The following is a 21,120-nucleotide window of genomic DNA, read 5'->3' as shown; positions in this document are numbered from 1 at the left end:
GAACAGGAAGTAAGTGCAAGTAAAAGGAGAGGCTGAGGATTGTTGATGGTTTAATGAAGTCTACAGGTCTTCCCCAAAGAGGAAAAGGAGGGCTCTGCAAGTTTTCATGGCTGGACAATATATCAGCCTCTCCCAATGTAGCAGTGAAGCCTGGGAAAGACTATTTTTCTTCTGAAAAAGGTCATGAGAGATAATTATGAAAAGGCCTCCTGAAAGTTATAGATCCAGTGTAGCCACTTAATGAAATTATAATAATAATAACAATAATAATAATAATAATCATTTATAAGATATATTCAAACTAGAATGTATGACTCCAAACAATGCACTTGCGTATAATGATGAACTTTTAACCAATATGTCAATAGCTAACATTATCTTTCCGGCTATAGATGAGGTTTTTGTAATCAACTTGGAAGCGTCAAATAAATCATGGTTTTCATGGAGTTATGTAATAACTGCATAATAATAAGCTATTAAATGTTTTAAAAAAAATAATAGACTTAATTTTAAAAATATATACTATACTATAAATAAAAAATAACATTTAAAGGTGCCATCGAAAGGTGAATTTACCTTGGCATAGATGAATAACAAGAGTTCAGTACCTGGAAATGACATATAGTGAGTCTCAAACACCATTGTTTCCTCCTTCTTATGTAAATCTCATTTGTTTAAAAGACCTCCGAAGAACAGGCGAATCTCAACATAACACCTACTGTTATGTAGCAGTTGGGATCATTAATATGTATGACCCCAATATTTGCATATGCCAGCCCATGTTCAAGGCATTACACAAGGGCAGCCAGTATTAACGTCTGGATGTGCACAGCTGAATCAGACTAGGTAAGCAAGCAAGAACAATAGCGAAAAATGGCAGATGGAGCGATAATAACTGACATGATCCATGATAACATGATATTTTTAGTGATATTTGTAAATTGTCTTTCTAAATGTTTCATTAACATGTTGCTAATGTACTGTTAAATGTGGTTAAAGTTACCATCGTTTCTTACTGTATTCATGGAGACAAGAGCTGTCGCTATTTTCATTTTTAAATATTTGCAGTCTGTATAATGCATAAACACAACTTCATTCTTTATAAATCTCTCCAACAGTGTGTAATGTTAGCTTTAGCCACAGAGCACCATCAAACTCATTCAGAATCAAATGTAAACATCCAAATAAATACTATACTCACATGATCCGAAGCATGCATACAGCATGAATGACAAACACTTTGTAAAGATCCATTTTGTGGGTTATATTAGCTGTGTGAACTTTGTTTATGCTGGTTAAGGCAGTCGAGAGCTCGGAGGCGGGGGAGTGCGGGATTTAAAGGGGTCGCAGCCTGAATCGGTGCATATATAATTATGGCTCAAAATAGTTACAAAAATAATTTAAAAGAATCTATGGGGTATTTTGAGCTGAAACTTCACAGACACGTTCAGGGGACACCTTAGACTTATATTACATCTTGTAAAAACTGGTTCTAGGGCACCTTTAAAAAGTAAAGTATTTGTTGTAAATTGTTTAAATAAAGTTAAAAGTTCTCTCACACATAAAATATGTTTCTAAAAACATATACACTTTATTTTGATGGTCCACTTTAGACATTCTACTAACTACAAACTTTATAACTACGTCAACAAACTCTCGTTCGAGTATTAGTAGACTGACTGTTAGTATACTGTTAGGTTAGGCTTTGGAGTTAGAGTTCAGGTTAGTAGAATAAGTTGACTTATAGTTGCAAAGTTAATTATAGTCAGTAGAATGTCTGTTGGGGAGCATCAAAATGTGCTGGCAGATATTAAGCAGACAGTCTACTAATACTCTAATGAGAGTTAGTTGACATGTAGTTGCAAAGTTACTTATAGTTAGTAGAAAGTCTAATTAAATTATGAAATAAAGTGTTACCATTTTTTTCGGCAGGACCAGCGAAAGATTTGGCAGGGCAAATACAAATCTGAATTACAGGCCCAACCCGGTCAGCAAGAATAGTGTTAAATAATGTTGAAACCTGCAGTTGTTCAACAGGTAAATGATTATTAAAAAATGTTCACTTTTGTATTTGAAACCAATCTTTATTCCAAACCGTTTCAGTTCAGACAAATCTAGGACACTAAAAGAAGTCCATTCCAATACCAAATCTAAAAACACTAACAAAGTACTATTCATCTGGGTCTTGGTACATTTCAGATCACAGCATCTTGGGAGACACGGAGGAAAGTTTGGGGATTTCTTTTTTTTGTTTTGTTTTGGTTTTTCACCAGGAAATTTGTGGCATTTAAGCAATTGGCTGTCTACCTTCCTCCTTTCCCACCTTTCACACTCTGCCTATTCACATCAAACAGTCCTGGATATGGGAAAGAGTGGAACATGGTGAAGGGGAAAACCCCAGCATCTCTGTCCCCCTCAATGGAGCCACGAAAGCCCCAATGAGGGACGCAGTGGTTCAGGCCATGACCGCTAACAGGCCCCCTGCTGCAAGACTGCGTAGGACTTAGTTAAGGATCTGGCGGTTAACTGATGGAGACGCCGCTCACGGAAGTAGACTGGTTCCCCTAGCGGACAGAGAGGAAGCACCTCATGCCCCAATGTCTATTAAAGCCAATTAGGGAGAGCTTGAATGTGGGCCAGTCTGGCCCCTGTTATATTGTTCAGTTTGAGAGAATCATCAGTTAGGATGTTATGCTAATGTAGTTGTATTGTTACTTTAAATAAATAATTTTAAACAGAACTGCATATTTGGACATAAAAAGTATTTGGACTATTAAGTCACCTTTAAAGGGATAGTTCACCCAAAAATGAAAATTCTGTTACCATTTACAATACAGTCGATGGGCCCCATAGACTTCCATAGTATTTTTGGGGTCCATCAACTGTTTGGTTACTTCTTTTGTGTTCAGCAGAAGAAAGAAAATCATACAAGTTTGGAACAACTTGAGCATGAGTAAATTTTTGGGTGAACTATATATTTGCTATGAACAAACCAAATGGCATCTGTGAACGAATGCTACACCTTTTATATTCATTCTGGACAATATATCTATTTTTTTAATCATTTAATAATTTTTGTTGGGAAATGTTTATTCTAGATAAGTGTGTTTTTGCTACTTTACGATCATCATAAATTATCATCGTTGTCTAATCTTGACAAATGTGCATGAATGACACTGCCAACACAGTGGAGATGGTATGTTCATTGCTCACAATTGTCAATACATTCCCTCACATCAAAACAGATATGATTCACGTTGTGGGAACCTCAACAAAAGCAAGATTAACAGAAAGATGGGTGGAATTCCAACAATGAGTCAGAGTCATTTCAGGTCTCTGTAGTATCAACCCATCATCTGTCCTTCACTGACCGATTGAATTATCTCTGGGTAAAATTCTCATAAAAACTACAACAACACACAAATGTAGTCACTGAAAATGAAAACACATGGTGGGATTACAGAGAATAGTTTAATAATTCATTTTCAGAATCAGTGACACGTGTCAAAAAATCTCATACATGAAGAGAAACTTTTGAAGAACTCAATCAATTTGGCAGCTGTGCAAACTTGGATCTAGCTGTGAGTCATCCTCATCACTCTCACTGTCCCAAACTGAACTCTGAATGTAAATATAAGATCAGGAAATTCAACACTTCTTCACGCATTAGTGGACTATCAACAGTTTTATTATAATGCAGTTCAACAAGTTCACATCGTTTGCACCGCGCTCTCTCGTCTCATATATTAAGTTGTGTTGGTTTGTTAATCTTTTTAAAGGGTTAGTTCGCCCAAAGATGAAAATTCTGCCATCATTTACTCACCCTCAAGTTGTTCCAAACCTGTATCAATTTCTTGGTGCTGCTGAACACAAAGGAAGATATTAGGAAGAATGTCAGTAACCAAACCCCGCTTCCCCCTCCCATTGACTATCATAGTATTTATTTTCCCTACTATGGTAGTAAATGGGGGTCGAGATCTGCTTGGTTACTGACATTCTTCCAACTATCTTCTTTTATGTTCAGCAGAACAAAGACATTTTTACAGGTTTGGAACAACTTGAGGGTGAGTAAATGATGACAGAATTTTCATTTTTGGGTGAACTATCCCTTTAATTACTTCAAAAATTCAACTGTGATTCACACTGAAGGCGGCCTGAGAGCCGAAATGTTTGCGCTTTTCCGCTTTTGTAAAAGAAATCAATTAATTAGACATTCAATTGCTATTAGAACTTAAGATAAGCATGCAATCTTTTTTATTATTACCATTTGTTTGCACCAAATCTAGACATTACATGAAAAGAGTAAACATTTTAACTAATAGATATTACCATACTTTCCTCAGTTGATTAATCACAGTCAATTGCTTTATATTACAAGTTTTCTTATATGTCATGTTTAAATATGCAAGCAAGGCATTATCTAATCAAATATGCATGCACTAATTTGCATACATTTCCAGAATAGAAATCTGAACATTGGATAAACCCAGTTTTTATCTTTTTAACAGAGGAGATATTGGATATCTTTTTTTTATCACTTAAAATCAGAAAATACTGTCAAAAAAAAAAAAAAATCACCATGTTTTTATGAATAAAATGTCAGATTAACCATGTACTATGAACCTTCAGAAGGATAGGTATAGAAGTGGAAAGGTTGGTGTATGTAAGTACTATTGAAGTGTTGATTTCTGGCACAGTGTATGAGAAAAAAAAAATATTTTAAGAAAATGCATTTTACACATACAGTACAGTCCAAAAGTTTGGAACCACTAAGATTTTTAATGTTTTTAAAAGAAGTTTCGTCTGCTCACCAAGGCTACATTTATTTAATTAAAAATCCAGTAAAAAACAGTAATATTGTGAAATATTATTACAATTTAAAATAACTGTTTTCTATTTGAATATATTTCACAAAGTAATTTATTCCTGTGATGCAAAGCTGAATTTTCAGCATCATTACTCCAGTCTTCAGTGTCACATGATCCTTCAGAAATCATTCTAATATGCTGATCTGCTGCTCAAGAAACATTTAATGTATACAATTGTACAAAATATTTGTGTACAATATTTTTTTTCAGGATTATTTGATGAATAGAAAGTTCAAAAGAACAGTTATTATCTGAAATCTAATCTTTTGTAACATTATAAATGTCTTTACTGCCACTTTTGATTGATTTAATGCATCCTTGCTGAATAAAAGTATTCATTTCTTTAATTTCTTTTCAAAAAAATAAAAATAAAAATTCTTACTGACCCCAAACTTTTGAACGGTAGTGTATAATGCTACAGAAGCTTTGTATTTCAGATAAATGCTGTTCTTTTGAACTTTCTATTCATCAAAGAATCCTGGAAAAAAAAGTACACAACTGTTTTCAACATTGAAAATAATCATAAATGTTTATTGAGCAGCAAATCAGCATATTAGAATGATTTCTGAAGGATCATGTGACACTGAAGACTGGAGTAACGATGCTGAAAATTCAGCTTTGCATCACAGGAATAAATTACTTTGTCACATATATTCAAATAGAAAACAGTTATTTTAAATTGTAATAATATTTCACAATATTACTGTTTTTTACTGTATTTTTAATTAAATAAATGTAGCCTTGGTGAGCAGACGAAACTTCTTTTAAAAACATTAAAAATCTTAGTGGTTCCAAACTTTTGGACTGTACTGTATGTATTATTATAATAGAAATAATACAGATTTTCTGTTGGCCAAAAGTTCAAGCTTGAACTTACCCTGCTAAAACTTATTGATTATTAATTTTTTACTATTTTAAGAATATTTTTAATAACTCAATTGTATTTTGGTAACAGTATTAGAAAGAAACATATTTATTATTTTAATTTGCTTTAATTTTCTGGAAATAATGCAACTATAATTTAAAGGGGACCTATTATGCAGGATTTTACAGGATGTAATATAAGTCTCTGGTGTCCCCAGAATGATTCTGTGAAGTTTCAGCTCAAAATACCCCACAGTTAATTTATTATACCATGATGTAAATGCCCATTTTTAAGTTGAAGCAAAAACCTGCTGCATGTGTCTTTAAATGCAAATGAGCTGCTGCTCCCCACCCCCCTATAAAGAAGAGCACTGTGCCTTTACAGCTCGTGCCTCGGATACTCTGCCAAAAACAAAACATCTGTTTGGTTTCGATTATCATATCGCAGTCAGGCTCACATGACATTGCAGTTCTTTGTCATTATGAAAGTTATTATTTGCATGCGTTTTAAAGCCATATCAGTTAAAAAGTATTAAACTAAGTTCTCTTTCGCATCTCATTGCGCTTAAACTGTCAAATACACACAAGGTTATGTCAAAACACACAAAGTTCACATAAACACAGTCAGTTATGTCACACATGTGTCACATGTGTATATTAGATCTGTGTATTAAAGTGAAAGCAACGTAATGAACATACTTCTGTATATGCTGTTAATATGAATCAAACAACAAACACACTGCAGACACATCATTATGTTCAAAACAATATAAAAACCCTTTAGCTCTGTAACGGCTATGAATTCTTCTGGTTGAAACCAACGGCATATGATGATTTGATTATAATTTTCAACCCATTCTAACTGATTCTTTCAAGACTATCACAAAAACAATTCCAGCGATTTCAAGAAATCCTCTTCTATGTTAGCCAGTTAAATGACTTTAACATGGAAACATATTTAATTCAGCAGTATTGTCAACCAGCCACACTGGCTATAATGGCCATACTAATTGCTGACTCCTGCAAATTCTCTAAAAGGTTGCGGTATCTAATGCCTATCAAACTTTGATATAATAAAATATTATGAACATTTCATGTGCACACAAATCAGATTCAAAATGTTAACTAGCTTGTAAGTTGCAAATAAATCTAAGAAAACACACAAGAGGTATGTGTACTGGCAGGCAGCCAGAAAGCTTCCCACCCCTGCTCCCCACAACCTACATGTGGATAATGTGCTGTCAGTGCAAACATACGTTTACATGCACTATTCATGTCAATCTGTCCTGACAGTGTAATCTGCTGGGATTGTATGATGAGCTTTTAAGAGATTGAATGGATCAGGACAAAATTTCAGAGAAGAAAAAAAAAAAAAAACTACAGTGAAATGACAGGTGGAAAAGGGTAATTTAAAGACTCGAGTGAGAGCTTTCACTGATCACAAAAACATGCATGAGGTTTCACAGGCAATATCTCTGGCAAGACAAAACAAGTTCAAAAGGCAGACTTTTTCATACTTCTGCAGCGATCTGTGCAGTGACACAGGCAACCAACAGAGATTAAGAGACATCTTAAATTGGAAAGATTTTTTTGTCTGTTACAATATTGCAGGATATACGTTTCAAAGGTAATATTTAATTCTTTAGAGATAAAACTTTTTAATAAGAAAAAATATACTGTGTTAAGGTTAACCTTAACATCTTTTTTGTTTTTGTGATCCAGTTAATGCACTTCCTCTATTTAAATACATAATACATAATAATACATAATAATAATAATACATTAAAAGTAAATTACAAATAAACAAATTATAAATTAAAGGTGCCCTCGAATGAAAAATTGAATTTATCTTGGCATAGTTAAATAACAAGAGTTCAGTACATGAAAATGACATACAGTGAGTCTCAAACTCCATTGTTTCCTCCTTTTTATGTAAATCTCATTTGTTTAAAAGACCTCTGAAGAACAGGTGAATCTCAACATAAAACCGACTGTTACGTAACAGTCGGGATCATTAATATGTACGCCCCCAATATTTGCATATGCCAGCCCACGTTTCCAACATTATAAAAGGCATTAGACAAGGGCAGCCAGTATTAACGTCTGGATGTGCACAACCAAATCATCAGACTAGGTAAGCAAGCAAGAACAATAGCGAAAAATGGCAGAAGGAGCAATAATAACTGACATGATCCATGATAACATGATATTTTTAGTGATATTTGTAAACTGTCTTTCTAAATGTTTCGTTAGCATGTTGCTAATGTACTGTTAAATGTGGTTAAAGTTACCATCGATTATTACTGTATTCACGGAGACAAGAGAGCCGTCGCTATTTTCATTTTTAAACACTTGCAGTCTGTATAATTCATAAACACAACTTCATTCTTTATAAATCTCTCCAACAGTGTAGCATTAGCCGTTAGCCACGGAGCACTATCAAACTCATTCAAAATCAAATGTAAACAATATAACAGTATACAATACTCACATAATCCGATGCATGCATGACGAACACTTTGTAAAGATCCATTTTGAGGGTTGTATTAGCTGTGTAAACTTTGTTAAGGCACTGTTCAAGGCAAGCGCGAGCTCTGTGGGCGGAGAGCACGATTTAAAGGGGCCGCAGCATAAAATCGGCACGTTTATAATGATGCCCCAAAATAGGCAGTTAAAAAAATTAATAAAAAAAAATCTATGGGGTATTTTGAGCTGAAACTTCACAGACACATTGAGGGGACACCTTAGACTTATATTACATCTTTTAAAAACATAATCTAGGGCACCTTTAATCAATCCAATTACTATTGGTGGGATATACAACTGGCCATCGGTTCACAATGTATTACCACTAAAAATGAGATGTCGTTCTTATTTTCTTCCTGCTATTAATTAACATTCTAGCAGCAATGTCCAATATGGTTTTCCACAATTTCTTCTTATTATTCCTGTATGTGTACAGACATATAAAACCATTCATTTGCTGAAAGTAATGCAAACTTATCTACACTTGATTACAAAATATCACAGGAGGATTACATTAAACAACACCTATTGGTAGTTGCCATATTAAATTACTGCTCATTTGCATAAAGTTAAATGTTCTTTGACTTTGTCGCAACGGCCATTGTTGATCAGGCCACATGTGTCTTTAAAGGATTAGTTCACTTTAAAATGAAAATTACCCCAAGATTTACTCACCCTCAAGCCATCCTAGGAGTATATGACTTTCTTCTTTCTGATGAACACAATCTGAGGTATATTAATAAATATCCTGAAGCATCCGAGCTTTATAATGCCAGTGAACGGGATCAAGGAGTATGAAGCTCAAGAAAGTGCATCCATCCATCATAAACATACTCCACACGGCTCTATAATAAAGTCCTTCTGAAGTGAAGCGATGCTTTGTGTAAGAAAAATATCCATATTTAACCAAGTTATAAAGTAAAATATCTAGCTTCCGTCAGACCGCCTTCCATATTCAACTTAAGAAGAAAGTGTAAAACTCTCGCAATTCAAAACGCTTATGCTAAGTCCTACTCCTTCCATATTTACATGATGTTAGTTACGCTTTTTTTCGTAAATCGAATATGGAAGGCGGTTTGGTGCAAGGCGTAGGATGTAGCGTAAGTAAACTTTCTTCGTAAGGCGGTCTGGCAGAAGCTAGATATTTTATTTTATAACTTGGTTAAATATGGATATTTTTCTTACACAAACGCATCGCTTCACTTCAGAAGGCCTTTATTAGCCCTCCAGAGCCGTGTGGAGCACGTTTATGATGGATGGATGCACTTTCTTGAGCTTCATACTCCTTGATCCCGTTCACTGGCATTATAAATCTTGGATGCTTCAGGATATTTATTAATATACCTCAGATTGTGCTCATCAGAAAGAAGAAAGTCATATACACCTAGGATGGCTTGAGGGTGAGTAAATCTTGGGCTAATTTTCATTTTAAAGTGAACTAATCCTTTAACTACTATGTACTTACATAAAAATAATAATAATTCTTAGGTAAAATATACATTTTGTTTCTCACATTGTATTGCAAAACACTTTTGCTGCTATTGAGGTGGATACGGGTAAGGTTAGGGACAGGCTTATGTTACGTAACAGTGAACATACCACCATCAACAGTGTAATTATACTATAGATGTAATTACAGAAATTATTCACAGCTGTAATTACATGCAGGTATATTTTAAATATAAGTACACTGTACAAACATGTATGTACACAATGCATTCTATCAAATGATTAATTTAAATGTTAGTACATGGTAGTTAAATACACTTAATATAAAGTTTTTACATTGATCAAATTACCAGAAATTGAATTGCTTCCAATAGCTTTGCTGTTACAGCTCATCCTTCATAGACAATGGGGGAATCTGCAGGGCAGGCTCTAAATTGTCCTTCAGACAAACTCTCATGAAAGTGCTCTGAGCAAAATTTTACTTTGATGTCAGAAGGCATTACATCCTGTTCAGCATCAAGTGCTTTGGATGTATCCCTCACCCCTTTTCTTGTTTGAAATGCGCACTATTTCTGCATTCCTTTGTCAGTGAGCAAGTAGCACAGTAAAGTGGTGTAAATCTTCTTGCACCTTAATACAGTATGCACTGACACTTAGCTACACATCAATCACAACTACAATGCTTCTTGCAAGAACATTGATCAAAATAAACTTTCAAAATGCTTTTACAAAAACAGAATTTGAGAGCCATGAGCAAAATCAATCGGCAGCTGAACCGGAGGCACGCAGGCTAAATAATGCGAGTTAATTAATCATTATTAACTGAATGTGAATCTGAATGAGAAAAAAAGAAGGAGACCCAAGAGGCACGGAGGTATGTGGCTCTTCTCCAGCTCGTCTCCGGCATGGGCCACGGCACGTATCAAAGGCCCGGGGGATTGCTGACAACCAGTGGCTTCCAAAATGAAAAAAGGAAACTCAGCGGATTTGCTTGCGCGCAACATCAAAGGCCTGAGATAGAAAGACAATTTCCACTCAAGATTTTCTATTTAGATGTTATTGGGCTGGTGGCACCAGCAGTATAAGACATTTATCTCACAGTCACACGTTTTGAATGGGAAGTTTGGGGTGTTTTTTTTGTCTCCTGTTGCGCTTGGCATCAAATTAAATCCTGCCATTCTTGATTATGGCTGAAAACATCAAATGGAAATTACGTTCTGTGTAGGCTTTTGAATCTGATAAACTGTTTGTTTGCACTGGATTCTGATACGCATCTATGCCGTTAGTTGTTAAAAGCCCTCTGCAATCTCCCCTCTAGAGCAGAGCGGCAGCCGTGGCTCGCAATCATTACAGTTCATGAACTAATAAGTGAGCTGTTGATAAGGAAGCGCGGTCGAGGTGGTAGACGTGACTGTGCAGCCCAGGGGAGTACTATCAAAATTGTCACAGACTGCGCGAAACGAAAACGTCTTGTGTTCAAACAAGCTGATGGCAGTGATCATGTATTTGATAATGCCACCCATTTTGTGCCATGCAAATGATGATTATGGTCATTGATATTTTTTTATTTGTGAAAAATGAGATGTTATAAGATGTTTTTTCTTTTTTTTAATGGACCTCAAAAAATGCTTAACCTTTTACAATTTTTAATAGTAAAAGTCTATTGCCAATACTGTGTGAGAAACAACAGCAGACCAAAAAAACTACTATAAGGATACACCTTATTTTGATGGTCCACTTTAGACATTCTACTAACTTTAAGTAACTTTGCAACTATATGTCAACTAACTCTCATTAGAATATTAGTAGACTGCAGTAGACTATTAGTTTAGGGTTTGGAGTTAGATTTCAGGGTTAGTACAATAAGTTGACATGTAGTTGCAAAGTTACTTATGGAATGTCTGTTGGAGGACTGTCAAAATAAAGTGTTAGCAGATATTAAGCAGACAGTCTACTAATACTCTAATGAGAGTTAGTTGACATGTATGATAAGTACAGCGCCCTCCAGTGGTCTCACTAGTGCACCTAAAGAACTAAAATAAATTTACTACAGCACTAAGAAATGCATGATATGAAAATGTTGGTTTAAAATACTGTATGTATTATGTGTTATATAGAAATAAAACTGAATAATTAAAAAAACCTATTGTAGGACAGTAAATAATCTAAGTATGTTTTTTTCTGGCACTGAGTATCAGGAAATTCAGTAGGTCTAAAGAACAAAATCATATATACACTACCGTTCTAAAGTATAAAATTAAACAGCATAAACATTTTCAACATTGATAATAATAAGAAATGTTTCATGAGCACCATATCATCATCATAGTATGATTTCTGAAGGATCATGTGACACTGAAGACTAAAGTATAATGATGCTGAAAATTCAACTTTGCCATTACAGGAATAAATGACATTTTCAAATAGATTATACCAGAAACACGTAAATTTAAATGGTAGTAATATTGTTTTTACTGTATTTTTGATTAAATCAATGTAGCCTTGGTGCGCATAAGAGACTTCTTCAAACTTTTGAAAGGTAGTGTAAGGGCTTGTTCACACAAAGCAAAAAAGTGAGACACGGGCAGTGGAATGGGGGAAAAATGCAAGGTCTCGAGACGCGTTTTTTAAAGTTCCCCAGTGGTGAAATTCAAGCTTTTAATGTTGTTTACAGTATGTCTATGTGGTGTTTTTAATATACTTTAAAGGTGCCCTAGAATCAAAAATTGAATTTATATTGGCATAGTTGAATAACAAGAGTTCAGTACATGGAAAAGACATACGTTGAGTTTCAAACCCCATTGCTTCCTCCTTCTTATATAAATCTCATTTGTTTAAAAGACTTCCGGAAAACACGTGGATTTCAACATAACACCGACTGTTACGTAACAGTCGGGATTATTAATATGTATGACCCCAATATTTGCATATATGCCAGCCCATGTTCAAGGCATTATACAAGGAAAGGCAGTATTAACGTCTGGATCTGTGCACAGACAAGGTAAGCCAGCAAGAACAACAGCGAAAAATGGCAGATGGAGCATTAATAACTGACATGATCCATGATATCATGATATTTTTAGTGATATTTGTAAATTGTCTTTCTAAATGTTTCATTAGCATGTTGCTAATGTACTGTTAAATGTGGTTAAAGTTACCATCGTTTCTTACTGTATTCACGGAGACAAGAGCCGTCGCTATTTTCATTTTTAAACATGTGCAGTCTGTATAATTCATAAACACAACTTCATTCTTTATAAATCTCTCCAACAATGTAGCATTCATAGGTGTGATTGGCAAAAGACAAAAAAGCAGGAAACTATACGGTGCACTTACCATGGGGGCGGGGCTTTGTTATGGGGAGGGGCTTATGGAGGGGCGTGGCTTGCTTTTGTACTTTTTTTTATGATAAAATTATGTAAAATAACTGCTCAGTGCTGCAAAACAGACAACTCTGCTAATGCTAACTTAATTCTATATAAACTATTAGGGGTATGACGAGACAGGTATCTCAAAAGACGAGACTCGAGATTGAGTTCACGAGACGAGACAAGATGGTGAAATACACGACTAGAAAAAATATTCTGCAGGTGTATTTGAAATGTTTTAACTAATCATCTTGTAATGAATGTCATTTCAGTTCTACTTTCCGAGTATGAATTATCATATGCAGTAAAAGACAACAATACTCAAGCACTGTAAAAGGTTTTGCCACTAACTCAACTGACTGACTTCTCTTCTGTATGATTTCAGTCTCTTCAGGCCTTACTGTACATGATTTATGAGCTTCTACAACTTTTGACCTCCTAACTGAACTCCTTTCCACAAACTGATCATAGAAATAAAACAGTATAAATAAAAATGGTAACACTTTACAATAAGGTCTCATTTATTAACATTAATGTATTAACCAACATCAACTAACAATGAGCAATATATGTGCTACAGTATTCAGGTCCGTAGCCAGCCTATTGAAAGGGGGGGTTCTTTTTTTCAAAAAGTGGACCTTTTTGCAGTTTTTCTCCTCCTTTTGTATTTAATTATGAGGTTCAAATACTTCATTTTGGTGACATTTTATGCACTAATTTGTGCTGGATTAGCTTGTCTGCTGGTATCTTAACGAGCACGCTTTTTGATGCACCTAAAATGTTTACTGCATTGTTGTCAAACTGCTTCCTCATACCATTTATAATTTTTGTTTAAATTTTTATGCAATTATATATATATTTTTTTTAACCTTCGATTTCGTTAGATAGAAAAGAAGAAGGGCCGTACGCAGAGTTTTATATTTACCGAGGTCAGAAAATGTTTTATGCTAGGGGGTTTCTCCCCCGAGAAAATTTTGATTTCCTTGGTGTACATATATGCATTTTAAGACGTTTTAAGGACAACAAATTGGATAACAATAGCTTTAAAACCATGTCAACAAATACATACATGCATGCACAGGTTTGAGGCAGCTTTAATCGCATGTTTGGTAATTTCATGACTTCATTTACAACAGAATAACGACGGTGCATGCCCGTAGTTTCTTTAGCGCTTTAGTTAAGCTATAATAAAGTAATTATGCAGCACGCGCCGGCGCATTTGCGCGAGCAATTCTTGGGTTCACGCTTCGAGCTCAGCTATATATAGCCTAACGGCTGATTGGAGTTTTACTGACATAGCCTGACAACATCTCATCTGACCGCAGTTCACTGTTGTTCAACTGAAAGTCCCCCGTCCTCACCGCGCTAGTTTGACTTGCGCCTGGCGCTGAGGCGAAGTCGGAATGCGGGTCTGAAAAGTGTCCCGTTTGTTGTGGTCGTAAAGAGACAGTTCTATGTAAACGCAGCGTTTTACTTGGCGATGTTTAAAAAAAAAATCCAATATCACTGGTCTTAAAAAGTGGGTGGGTCTTGTCCCACCCACATACAATGGTTCCGACGCCCATGTACAGACATAACACTCTCACATAGTTATCGTAAATCAATATACTAATCATTCCAGATAATTTACCTCAAGCGGTCTGCTTTGAAGTTCTCAGAATAAGACGCGCACCGAAGCATTTCCATTGGCTCCAGTCTGCCGGTATTGGCCAATCACAAAAGTCGATATTGCACAGCCAATATCACTGAATATCCCACTATGTTTTATAATTATAATTACTCTACGTTTATATTGCTATTATATTGTAGACTATTGAGTGGATAAAATATAGAAATACTTTTAATTAAAAAAAATATATATAAATATAACCCCTACCCCCCATCATTCAGAGGCGATGCTTCTTCACCTTTGCTTTGAAAAGTGTATAGACCAATATGGTGTTTGCAAACAGCGATAGTGGTAGCTATTGAAGGAAAATGTGCAAAATCCACAGAAAAAGAGAAAAATGTTTTGTTGTGCCTCTGGATGTTGGAATCGGAATGCAAAAAATATAGTCTTCATTTTTAAAGAAAACCATCGTTAAAAACGTCCTTTGAAGATAAACAGAGACGTTTCACAGACTGGACTGATGACATCTGTAAGGATTAGTCTACTATTAAAGCAGGAATTTGATGTAAACAGTAAGTGTACATAATATTCACATATGCAGTTCAGAGGACATACATACATAGCAGTTACATCATGAAATAATTATAATTAAAATAATTTAAACCTATAGTATTTTACATAGATAACTTTTAAACATAATAATTTTTATTTCACAATTCTGACTTTTTTTTCTTGCATTTGCGTGTTTATTACTTCCAGTTCGGACTTTATAACTCGCAATTGTGAGTTTATTTCACAATTCTGAGGGGGAAAAAGTCAGAATTGCGGGATTTGCAATTGCGGAATTGCAATTCAGAAAAGACAGAATAACGAGTATATCTGACAATTCTGTTTTTCTTTGTAAGAAATGTGAGATGTAAACTCAGATTTGTGAGAAATAAAAGTCAGAATTGTGAGATATAAACTCGAAATTAACTTTTTTTATTCTTTTATTTCGTGGCTTCCATAGACTTCTACTGCTCAACTGTCATTTTCTGCAACCAGCTTGGCTCCGCCCACAAAAAAACGTCATCGCTGTTTGCAAACACCAAATTGGTCTATTGAGAACTCTTTCTGAACTGCACACGTGGCACACACACACGTCCAGCTACAATAATGTATCATATTAATTTGAAACAGCAACCCAGAATATTTGTCACAAGCATTGATTAAAACAATGATGACAATAATCACAAAAAAAAAAAATCACAAAAAAAAACCCCCGACTTAAATTCTGGACCTTTGGCAGTGAGGGGGGGTTCGTTCGAACCACCCGAACCCCCCCTGCCTTCGGGCATGGTATTTATTAATCTAACATGTTAATGTTAGATAATAAAAATAGTCATTCATTGTTATTTCATAGTTTACAGTGCATTAACTAATGTTAACAAATGAAACATTATTGTTTGTGCTTAATAAGATTAAGAGAAAACTGTTATTAATTTTTATGATAACACTTTACAATAAATGCAACCATAACCGCACTCTCTCAATATTCAAAGTGCAAATAAGACCAATTTTTTCTTTGATACAGAGCTAAGAGATGGTTACAACTACACTGCCCAGCCTGAAATAGCTTTCATATTGAGAGATATTTGTATTCGTCAGGGAGCCGCTTTCAAGATGCGGGTATTTAAATCTCGTTTGAATGCGCGCTCGTGTTTACTTTCACTTTCGTGATCGCTCGTACTCTGTAAATATGGAGCGGCGGCAACCGTTATCCAACTGAATTAAATGTTTTTTTTATTTAAATACAAAGCAAAACGACAGGAGAGGCATAATGTAAACGTAGCGGTGGCATATTCTTTCCTAATCATCCTAACACTCTGTCATGGCAACATCACAAGACTACTTTTCCGCCTCGACGAGAAATCTCGTCACATTTTAGTCTCGCTTGTCACACCCCTATAAACTATATAACAGCATAGGCCTATTAGTTACTAGCCTAAACTGGACGGAGACACATGGGAATAGAACAGGGCTGTAACTCACTGACCTGCCTGCGTTCACAATTCACACGGTGCAGATGGGAAGGAGAACGGCTGACTACACCGTTCATGGGAATACATTGTGTATTTCCCTCACAATTGTCACAAAATCTCACTAGTCTGTACACTGTCTGTCTGGTCTCTCTGCGCGTTGCTTTGCGAGATCATGCGGCGCGATTTTTTTTCCTCACTGCTGCACGAGTCTGCGTGAGAATATGGGGGTGTGGCGTCAGAGCGTGAGAATTGGGTGAGTTTAGCTGAATGCGTGAGAGTTGGCAGCCTTGCCGTTACTTTGCTAAATTAGCACAGCATCGTTTAACATTAATGTTATGGAATCATGACAAAAATGATCAATAGATTGGTTAAATTTTACTAGACCTGCATATAAAAATGAAAGACAATATGGATTTGCTTATCTGAATCATCCGTGTTCACTGAAGCTGTTCACGTGAGTAGATGGTTGGGCGCGGTTGGGTGTGTGCGCATTCATAACAGTGCGCGTACACTTTGAACTTCAATCGTGACAAATGATTGGACTACTTGCGGAGTGACATGACGACATGAATCAGAGGCACAAAGAACGTTGACAGCGGTGAGCGGTCATTATGTTTACCAATACTCGACCCATGGCAACCGCCGCAACCCTGACCCCCCACCCCCCGATTTTTTTTTTTTTTTTTTTGCATGATTTACGAGAGCATCATTTTCAGGTTGGAAAATCCGGATTTCCGGATTTTTCCGGAAGAATCACACCCGTTAGCCACAGAGCATATAGCCTCAAACTCATACAGAATCAAACGTAAACATCAAAATAAATACTTTACTCACATAATTCGAAGCATGCATACAGCATGCATGACGAACATCTTGTAAAGATCCATTTGAGGGTTATATTAGCTGTGTGAACTTTGTAAATGCGCTGTAATATAGTCGAGAGCTCGTGTGGCAGGGAGCACACGATTTAAAGGGGCGGCGCTGCCAAAATCAGTGTATAGTTAATGATGCCCCAAAATAGGCAGTTAAAAAAATTAATAAAAAAAAATCTATAGGGTATTTTGAGCTGAAACTTCACAGACACATTCAGGAGACACCTTAGACTTATATTACATCTTGTGAAAAAGCATTCTTGGGCACCTTTAAGACAAACCATGTGAAAATTCATAAGTCAACACCATTGCTGTGAACCAAAGATAGTCTCAAAAACACGGTTTGAAATTGCTAGTGTTTCTGACGTCACAAACTAACTTGTAACCAATCACATCGACACGTGATCATCAACAAGTGGATCTCTGAGATCGTGCAAGTGAGTGGAGGCAGGGCTAATTAGCATATTCATAGAACCAGGTATACTAAATGAGGCAAGGGTGTAAAAATTATTGACTACAGAGGGACTTTAAGAGTTGAACTGTTTTTAACTTGAGCGCTGAGTTTAAGAACGCCATGTCATGCACGTTGTCATGCAACGGTCATACACGTTGTCCTACGTCTAGCACGTTTACATAAAAAACAATGGAAAAGTAGTGCATTAGAATGGAAAAACGCGTTCTGTGTGAACAGCTTCTTAGTGTTATATTTCACAGAGGTCACTCTGAACTTGCCCCTGAAAATCATTATGTAATGGAATATCATTACATAAGCATGCTAAAAGTCTAAAGCCCTATTCCATGTTTTACATATTTGTGAACAGGATTTAATACCAAGGGACTGTTGGCATCTCAGTGTAATCTACTTGATGTGGCTTGTCTCAGTGATAAAGGATAGCTCTCATTTTAAGGACAGCATTGTTGAGTAGTGTTTGGGCAATGATAAATCTGTCAGCACATCAGGGCATTTTACACAATGTCAGCCCGGCTGTTGGGGTAAATAAATCAAGTTCCAGATAAGTGTGACTGATCAGTGAATCACAGCCTCACAACAGGCCAGGTGGAATCTGTTTCGTCTGTGTTGTAGCTGATGTCAACAAACTAGATGTAAAGCTTTGTGAATTTGTGAGTAAAACTGAGGTAAATTTTAAATTATGTAATGTTGGGACTTATAGAACAACAACAGAACATCATGTTCTACTGATATGGTCACAAACACTAAAGCCTAAATAAAGATCTTTTACCGCTTCATTGTTGATAATAGGCTGAATGAGTGAATAAGGCATAATTGTACCATAACAGTCCCACAGTTCTTGGTAGTAAAAGGAACACCTGTTGTTTCCAAAGCACTGAAGGATACCATTAAATATAGCATTTCTACATAAGTTATCAAATGATATTTGCCTTGAATATGCTGTGTAGTATACTGTATAGGTGTAAAATTGCTATTAAGTCCAGCAGCATTTCATAAGAAGGGGAATGTTATTTGTGAGTTTGCATAGCACAAATAGGAAATAGGAAGACATCTCAGTGTCACTCCTGAGACAGGGGTTACACATAACACTTAATATGCCAAAAGTATGTAAAAAGCCCTGAAGCTCAATAGAGCTGACTGATTAACCCTGACAGTTTTTGATTTGATGTGTCCTTAAGCCTTCACTATAATTGACATGCTTTGTTTAAAGTCCACCATCCAAAATGAGAAACCATCTGCTATAACAGGCATGTGCAAATTATATATGTAAGGTTACTGACTAAACTTGTAATAAAGATATGCAAATATTTGTTGATCCTGCTAATAGACAGAAAGACAGATAGATAAGGAAGGAGATAGAGAAAGAGAGAGAAAAATACAATCTGGACAAGGGCCAGGTATGTGTCGGCCTGTGCCTGAGGAGCAGCGATCTGTCTGTCTGTGCGACTGACGCGTTCATTGATGAGACAGGTACCCCTCTTGTTTTTAAGCTTGACTACATCATCTTTCTGATAACTGCCCTCAAGTGCTTTCTCTGAGACATCTCTCTGTCAGCAGATCAACCCGAGCTTCACCCTCACTTCTGCCACAAAACTTTACCACAGTGTGCCACAAAACACACAGGTATGGCTTTGTGAACACTGAAAGTTTTACCTAGGGCTTGAGGAGGAAAATTTAAAGAGTCTTGTGTTTTGAGGTATTACATAACACCCAGAATCATCAAGCATGTTCAGTAGATATGAAAAGTTACTTTCGACAAATCACATATTTAAAAAAAAAAAAAAGAAAGAAATTTTTTTTTTTCATCTTTACGTGGGTTGTGCATCGGCACGGCTCCTCAGCGCAGATAAATCTAATGTTTGCTGTCAGTCACCACATCAGTGTGGATACTGTACCTCAGAATCACAGATTGTAGTCTTGGAAGTATGACCAAAATATGAATTTTTACCGGAAAATGTCATCTGAACAAGTAACATGTCTGCCACTTTTGTTCAGACCAACTGAGAAAAAAAACTTTACAATAAATCGCACTGCCAACGGTGATTAAATCTAACGATCGCTTAGCTCATATCACATCAAACTGTGCAAATTATTATTATTGATATACTTTGTTCTCAAATTGTTAATGTTAACAACATCAGCATTGCGTGCTGCGTATTTAGTGTGTATTAGCGTTACCTGTAGATCTCAGTTGCTCTAGCCACTCCGAAGTCTTTCGCTTTTGACTACGGGTGAATCTCAGTTGTCACTGATGATTGTCATTTGGACCTTTCTGGATTTCAATTCACCATCAAAACGATAAGATTACTTATTCCAGCTGCTGTGAGAAAAGGCTATAAATGATCAGCCACCTGCAGCATCCTCACATGATACAGCCTACTACTGGGGACTCCTTCTTTATGTAAACAGACGTGACATAATGATGCAAAGACGAACGGCTGCATGTTCATTTCATGCGGAATCCTATCAGAACCACCTAAATTAGAAAGCATTATTACAAACTTATGGTTGTGAATTGGGCTAAGGTAAGGAGATAGTTTTGAACACTGGCTGGTTATGTACTTGCTAAAAAATGATATAAAAAATTGATTTACGGACTGCAGCTTTAAAACACATTTAGTTTATTTTTATTATTACATAAATCTCATTCTATCTTGTTTCATTTATGCATCACTGTCAGGACCATTATTGTCAAAGATGATTGGCAATTAGCATTCAGTTTGGATTGGCGGTATGGTTCTGTTATGGGTAAGAACTCCCTGCCCATCCATGCAGCCTAGCAAACAGAAAGAGCAGCGATAACCACCTTAGGGCAAACACAACAGAACCAACATAAAGGTATGCAAATACCATTAATGTTCTTAAAGGTGCTAAAGAGGATGTTTTGTTTTATACATTTTTGCAATATTACTTGAAACTGTCTTTACTAACTGATAAAAGACTATTTATTAGGTGCACTGAAAGGAATAATATTAATATACATCATCTGTGCACAAGGTAGGGCCTTAAAAACATCAGCCAATCATTTACGCGATCATCGCATAAACGATTGGCCCTCTGGCTTGTCAATC

The 21,120-nt window shown here is 36.0% G+C and overlaps 1 long non-coding RNA gene across 1 annotated transcript in view; it reads right to left on the bottom strand.

Annotated features, from left to right (window-relative positions):
• LOC125251598 overlaps positions 1 to 17,364 on the bottom strand; it is a 40,505-nt gene extending 23,141 nt beyond the window's left edge. The window contains exon 1 of the long non-coding RNA XR_007181038.1: positions 16,720 to 17,364. This is a non-coding gene — a long non-coding RNA (uncharacterized LOC125251598). The remainder of the gene's footprint in view (positions 1 to 16,719) is intronic.
• Between the last annotated feature and the right edge of the window lie 3,756 nt (positions 17,365 to 21,120).

This window comes from Megalobrama amblycephala, linkage group LG17, assembly GCF_018812025.1.
Source record: "Megalobrama amblycephala isolate DHTTF-2021 linkage group LG17, ASM1881202v1, whole genome shotgun sequence".
NCBI lineage: Eukaryota > Metazoa > Chordata > Actinopteri > Cypriniformes > Xenocyprididae > Megalobrama > Megalobrama amblycephala.
This window is presented reverse-complemented; position numbering and strand designations above follow the sequence as displayed.